The sequence below is a fragment of the Rattus norvegicus genome, chromosome 5 (genome assembly GCF_036323735.1).
Source record: "Rattus norvegicus strain BN/NHsdMcwi chromosome 5, GRCr8, whole genome shotgun sequence".
In the NCBI taxonomy this organism is placed as follows: Eukaryota; Metazoa; Chordata; class Mammalia; order Rodentia; family Muridae; genus Rattus; species Rattus norvegicus.
In genome coordinates this window covers 14,273,201-14,280,160 of record NC_086023.1, presented here as the reverse complement: position 1 = coordinate 14,280,160, position 6,960 = coordinate 14,273,201, and positions in this window count along the sequence as shown.

Genomic DNA, 6,960 nt, shown 5'->3' with positions numbered 1-6,960 from the left:
CAAACAGAGGTGTGGCCCCCTCCCATGTTTAAATCTGACATAAGGTCCTCAACCAAGTCTATCTTCCACTCACTCACTCGCTCACTCGCTCACTCGCTCGCTCACTCGCTCAAGGTGGGTAAGGCTAGTTTCACACAAGCTTAGGTTCCATTTCACTATCTGCCTCCCACTTGGGCAGCGGTCACTAAACGAGCCAGTTCCCCTCTCTGACCTACAAAGGTTGTGTTAGAGTCTTGGTGGGATCTGAGAGAGAGAGACAGAGAGACAGAGAGAGAGAGAGAGAGAGACTGGCGACTGAGAGACACTCCTGCACTAAAAGAACACACTTTCCTGGATAGAGTGAATGGTGATGTGTGACAAGTTTCTCTAGGACAGGCTAAGCTTTCTCACCTGCTGCAAAAGCAATGTGTTCCCCATGCTTCCTGCTCATGCTGCTGAGAAAACCCGCTGTCTGCTCCATGTTATGTCTCCCCTGAAGTCCTGAGGCAACAGGCAGGGACACGAGCACACCAGCCTTCATGCTTGGTTGCTTTGCCGTGCTATGAATGGTAAATGTCTGACACCTCCAATTGAAATAGTAACCCCATTGCTTTCAGATGTGTGCCTTTACTTGACTTCAAAATTGGTCAGTTTTGGAGGTCACATAGCGAGGCAGTACTTTTAGCCTCCCACCAAGTCCACAGTAGACAAGGCCTTTGACTTTGTTATAATGGTAAAAGGGACTAGAAAGCTGTTTTTGTTTTTAAAACAACAATAACAACACCACTTTATTTACTAAGTGTCTGATACCTGGCATTTGATGTCAGGAAGTCATTAACTGCACCTTGGAATCATGCCAACGTCACCACTTTCAGACCATGAGTACCCTGAGGATCCAGGGAGTTTGCAGACTTCTCATTACTTCTCTGCCAATCTCCAGGTGCGAAACCCTCCAGTCAGCAGCCTCATCTCATAAATATCCCCAACCCTATCCTGGAGGACTTGGGCTCACCCCTCCAGGCTCAGCTGTCCTGAGAATAAACTTTCTTTTGCACCAGACCTCATTGTCTCAGGGATTGGCACACCACGTGGCCTGCTTTGATGACAGTGCCTTCTGTTGTCATCCATGAAATACTAAAAGGCTACACTGTGGACTTGAAAGTAAAATCTTATCAGACTGCCAGCCTGCCTGATACCTGATTCAGCTAGAATGAGGCCAACATGTATACAAGAGACACACATACATATTTATTCTTTCTAAGGAACTTTATATGCCAGCTATAATTCTAACGGTTGGCGGGTAGAAAATCATTTAGTCATGAGATAAAAAGATTTAAAGCTCCCATTTTACAGATTGGATGAAGAGGCATAGTGATGTTATATTTACTAGCACAGTGGCTTGTCCACACCACATAGTCCAAAGTGTCAAAGCCCTATTATCTAAAGAAAACAAGTACCAACGAACTTTGACCACACTTAGACAGTGTGACTGTCTGATGCTTGGTCAGTCATTGAGGAGGCAGAAGAGAAGATGGATGTGATGATGATGATGGTGAGGAGGAGGAGGAAGAAGAAGAAAAGAAGAAGAAGAAGAAGAAGAAGAAGAAGAAGAAGAAGAAGAAGAAGAAGAAGAAGAAGAAGAAAAAGAAGACGAAGACGAAGACGAAGAAGAAGAAGAAGAAGAAGAAGAAGAAGAAGAAGAAGAAGAAGAAGAAGAAGAAGAAGAAGAAGAAGAAGAAGACGAAGACGAAGAAGAAGAAGAAGAAGAAGAAGAAGAAGAAGAAGAAGAAGAAGAAGAAGAAGAAGAAGAAGAAGAAGAAGAAGAAGAAGAAGAAGGAATAGTTAATTCTTGAAACTTGTTGAGAAGTGTAGTGCCATATTGGATTTGGGCCTGGCCGCTTTGTAACTGCATGGCTACAGTTAAGAAGTCGTGGGATTGTTGGACAGAGGCCTCTCCCATGTATTTAAGGGACAGGAAGGAAAGACCAAGTAGTAAACACCCAGTGTCTCCACTGCATGACCTCTGCTGAGCCCGGCTGATGCATGTGGAACTGACACACCTGGACCACACCTGGGTGGTGGTCAATTTACTTCTGCCTTTTACTTCCTCAGCCTTTATCCTGGAGATTTAGGCTGGTCTTCTCGGATTTCTCCCTAATTAATTCAGATCTTGAAGTCGGTCTTTTGTCATGAGCCAGGTAGTCATGAGCCAGAGTTTCCCACTGTGCTTTCCAGTTATTTTCTTCCTGGAGACTTGGGTATATAAGTGGTGAATAAAGCTACAGGAGACTCACACTCTTTTTCCTCACTCTCACTCTTCCTTCTGCTCTTCCACTCTCTCTCTCTCTCTCTCTCTCTCCCCCCCCCTCTTCCTCTCCTGGCTTGACACGATAACCTGTGTGTGTGTGTGTGTGTGTGTGTGTGTGTGTGTGTGTGTGTGTGTGTTTCTTTCATCCTGTAGGCTTTCGCCCGATTCTCGGTACCGTGTCGGTGCTGGCGCCGACAGAGAAGGTCTGTTTTTACTTTGAAACATCATGATGATACAGTTTTATTTCATTGTTCCTTACTCCCTTCCTCTCTGCTCTCTTCTTGACTCCCCATTCTCTGTGACAATGTCTGCCTTATTATCTAGCCCAGGCTAGCCCTGGACTCTCCATCATCCTACCTGAGCGCCTCCCAATTGATGGTTTACTAGCGTGTGCCCCTATAGCTGGCATTCATTATGCTCGTGTGTGTGTGTGTGTGTGTGTGTGTGTGTGTGTGTGTGTGTGTGTGTGTGTCTGTGTCTGGAACTTACCAAGTAGGCTAACTGGTTAGAGAGCCCCAGAAACCTGTTTGTCTCTATCTTGGGAAAATGTCTATCTTTTAAGGATGCTTTTTCCTTGCACAGCAAATGCTTTACTCAGCCATATTCTCAGTCCACGTGTGTTTTTACAAGAGTGACACCTTTACTCATTAATAATCAGGTTACAGTTGGCTCATTAGGATTTAGCCAAGAAAACTGACACCTACGTTCAGACTGTATGGGCAAAAACACTTTCTCTGCAGAAAAAAAAACTGAAAAGTATTTACAGAAGCTTGTTATGGTTCGAATCTGAAGTGTCTCCTGATATATGTTCATGTTTTAAACTTTGTTCCCCATCCTGTGCTACAATTTGAGGAGGTTCTGAAATCTCTAAGAGGCGGGGCTTAGGCTGGTGGAAGCAGGTGACTGGAGAGGGCCGTCAAAGGTTGTGGGCAGCTTTTGCTTCAGTCATTCTGTTCCCTGGTCCCACGACACGAAAGCCCCCACCACGCTGCTACAAACGGAGCTGCTTCCCGGCCGGGGGGTGGGGGGGTCCTTGCCACAGGGCGGACTGGATCTTTGAGCCACAACCAGACTTTTCGCCCTTGCTTCTGTTGTGCTTTTTGGTTGCAGTGACTCAAAAGTAAACTGGTGCTTCATTCTATTCATAATTGCAGAAAACATGGCGACCACAACAGGGGCCCAGAGTGGGTAAATGGGTAAACGGACTGGTATGACTGGCATGTTCACACAATGGAACATGTTTTCCGCACTGAGAACAAATGAACATTTAAGCCATGGGCCGATTGCTGGGAAAGTACTTACCAAGGGAAAGTAGCCCATCTGAAAAGGCCATTTACTATACAGATCCTGCTGTATGCTATTCAGCTCTGCAGAGACGGTAAAAAAGACTGGGGGCTGCACAGAGGGAAGGGCAGATAGCTACAACATGGGAGACTTTTAGGGAAGTACAACTATTTTGCATGATGCCATAATGGTGGGTTCATGTCATTATACCTGTGATCTTGGGGAGCTATGTGGGATTTTGGGGATAATGTTTCAGGGTAGGTCTATCAGCTGTAACACATTAGGGGAGGCAGTGCCTATGGTGTGGGGGCCAAATGTGTATGGGGACAAATGCTATTTACCCATTTGTAATGGTGTGCTATGAACATGACACAGCTCAAAAAATAAAGTGGGCTTATTTATACCTGCCGTAAAACTACAGAGAAACTTAAAACATCATTAATGGTGTGCGTTGAGCTTTTGCTGTTCCCACTGTGTGTGTCAGCTCTGTCTTCTGCCCCACTGTGTTAGCCCGGGGACCAGTCACACGCCTCCTGCTAGGCCTCTGTTACTTTGCTCCATGTTCTTTCTAGAAAGTCTACAGGCCAGTTATCACTTTCCTGTTGTGCTGGGTTCAAAACCAGCGTCTCACCCGTGCTAGGCAAGTGATCTTCCACAGAGCCAAAACCTCCGCTTCCCACGCAGGTTTCGACACAGCTGGGCGCCTCCTCCACGGCTTTCTCAGGGGCACAGCGCTTTTGCTGGAGACCGGTTACTGTGGTGAAGACGTCGTCTGTACAACTTACAGTGCCCACTTGCACCCATCCATCTTCTCCCAGATATTTCTGCGTTCCTCAAGCCGGAACTTCCTCCCTCACTTATCTGCGAGAGTCTTTGGCTATTTTTTCCTTTTGAGTTATGGTCTTTTTACGTAGCCCAGACAGGGTGAACTTACAATCTTCTTGCCTTAGCCTCACAAGTGCTGGAATTATAGGCATAGACCGCTACATTTACCCTCATGCATGTAGTAATTTTATCCGTAGTTTGCCCTTTTGCTATCGCATAACTTTGAAGGTTTCAAATTTTTATGTCATTTCTTCCTAAATGAGGTCTCAAGTTCAATCCCTAACATGGTGAGAAGGGAAAACAATTTTGGTCCATTTTTTTTTCTTTTCTGGTCTTTGACAGACTCATTTTCTGGATTTGTACTCACTCCTGTGCTCTCTGCATAGTGGTCTCAAATAGGCAAGTTGCGCTGGCCTGGTAAATGTCTTAGTTTGTCCCATACAGTGTTCTAAGTAAAAATATGGATTCATTCTTAGTATTTTAAAATGTTTACATAAGATGTGTATTTTGGTTTTAATTGAAAAATTAATACGTATGGTGTGATGATTAAATTTGATTGACAGCTTGACTGGAACCGGAATCACTTAGGAGATACGACTGAGCACGTCTTTGAGGGCATTTCTGGAGAGGTTTCACTGGGCAGTGAAGGCTCACCTTGAATCAAGTTTGTATCATTACAGAGAATCCCGAAAGTAAGCTGAGTCTCTCTCTCTCTCCCTCCCCCCCCCCCACTTCTCCCCTGACTAATATGAGACTAGCTGCTGCCTCATGCTCCTGCTACCAAAGCTGGATTGTTCCTTCCTCCATGCCCTGTCCTGATTCATTGTACTCTCAAATTAGGAGCAAAACTGAACTCTGAACTCTCTTTTTTAATTAAAAATTACTGCACTTATCGATTTACACTTATTTTCTCTCTGTGTGTATTGGAGTAAGTACATATGCATTCTCTTTTCGCAGTGTGTGTGTGTGTGTGTGTGTGTGACTGTCAGAAGACAGCGTTCAGGAGTCAGTCCTTTCAGCCTGTAAGTCCTAGGTATGGAACACAGTTCATCAGGTGAGTTTAGGTGGCAGGTACCTTTACCCACTGGGCCGTCTTCCCAGCTCATCCTTTCTTTCTTAAATCATGTTTGTCCAGTGTTTTGTTGGGTATTTTACAGCAATAAGAAAAGTAACTAGTACCCATGGCAACACTGGGCCTGTGTGCGTCCATAGCAAAAATTAGCTGCTAGCTATTGCTAGCTGTTTCCTTTAGAGAAGGTGTGAACTTTTGTTTTTCTATAATAACTGCTCCCACACACACACACAACCGCCATTCTTTGAGACTAATTAATTGTCTGGTCGCCATTAATCATCTCATTTGACCTCTCCTGACACGAGGCCTCTGTAGTGTATTCTAGGCATTTTGGTCATTTAAACTTAAGTGTGTGTGGGGGCTGGAAAGATGGCTCAGTGGTTAAGAGCACTGGCTGCTCTTCCAGAGGTCCTGAGTTCAATTCCCAGCAACCACATGGTGGCTCACAACCATCTGTAATCAGATCTGATGCCCTCTTCTGGTGTGTCTGAAGACAGTGACAGTGTACTCGCAAACATAAAGTAAATCTAAAAGCAACAACAACAAAACATTAAGTGTGTAAATTTTTCTACACCCCTGATAGGAAGGCTTTCAGCCAGCACTGTTGACTGCTGTGGGAAGTTCCGGGAACCTGGGAGCTTCAGCCACAAGGGCCTTCACTGGCCTGAGTCAGGCCCTTCCATCTCTTTGATCTCCCGGTCCTTTATCTGTAAAATGAGGATAATGGCGGGGTAGTTATGAGGATTAAAGGACAAGGATGAACACGGGGCTGAAGGGAGGCAGGAAGCTCTCAGGGAAGGTGACAATCTCCGATAAACCCCATGATCTCAGAGGAAAGGCAGGGTCATGCCTGTTAGACTTTAGCATTGTCAGCACATAACACATCTGTGTGATACTCTCAGGTGTTTGCATATGTGGAAGAAGAAGGTATGATGCTAGACATCATCTAAGAACATTTTATTTTCTATAAGGGTTAGGACCCACCAGCAAGAGGCTATCAAGGATTAAAATGTTTGGTAAAGTGGCAGCCTTCTACTACTTAGATGATAATCTTATGCTATGGTAAGCCAAATTCACTTAAAAAACAAAATGTGATGAATTGATTTGGCTTCCACTGTGGAAAATAATGTTTAAACACAATTTTCTAGTGCTGGAGAGATGACTCAACTCGTAAAGTGCTTGCAACAGCCTGATGACCTGAGTCCAAACTTCCTGCACTCCCGTAAAAAGCCAGGCACAGTGGACAGCACCTATTGTCCCAGAGAAGTCAAGACAGGAAGGCCAATGGGGCTTGTTGGCCCAGAAGTCCAGTGTAATTGGTTAGCTAGGTTATCTTGGAGAGAAGATGGGGGGGGGGGGGCTCCTGACATCAATCTCTGGGTTCTGTATGTGTGCACATGCAAACGTGCACACAGACATATGTACACACTTACATATCTAAACATATACATCCATGCTGCTTTGTTTTCCATTTGCCACTACAACATGTGAT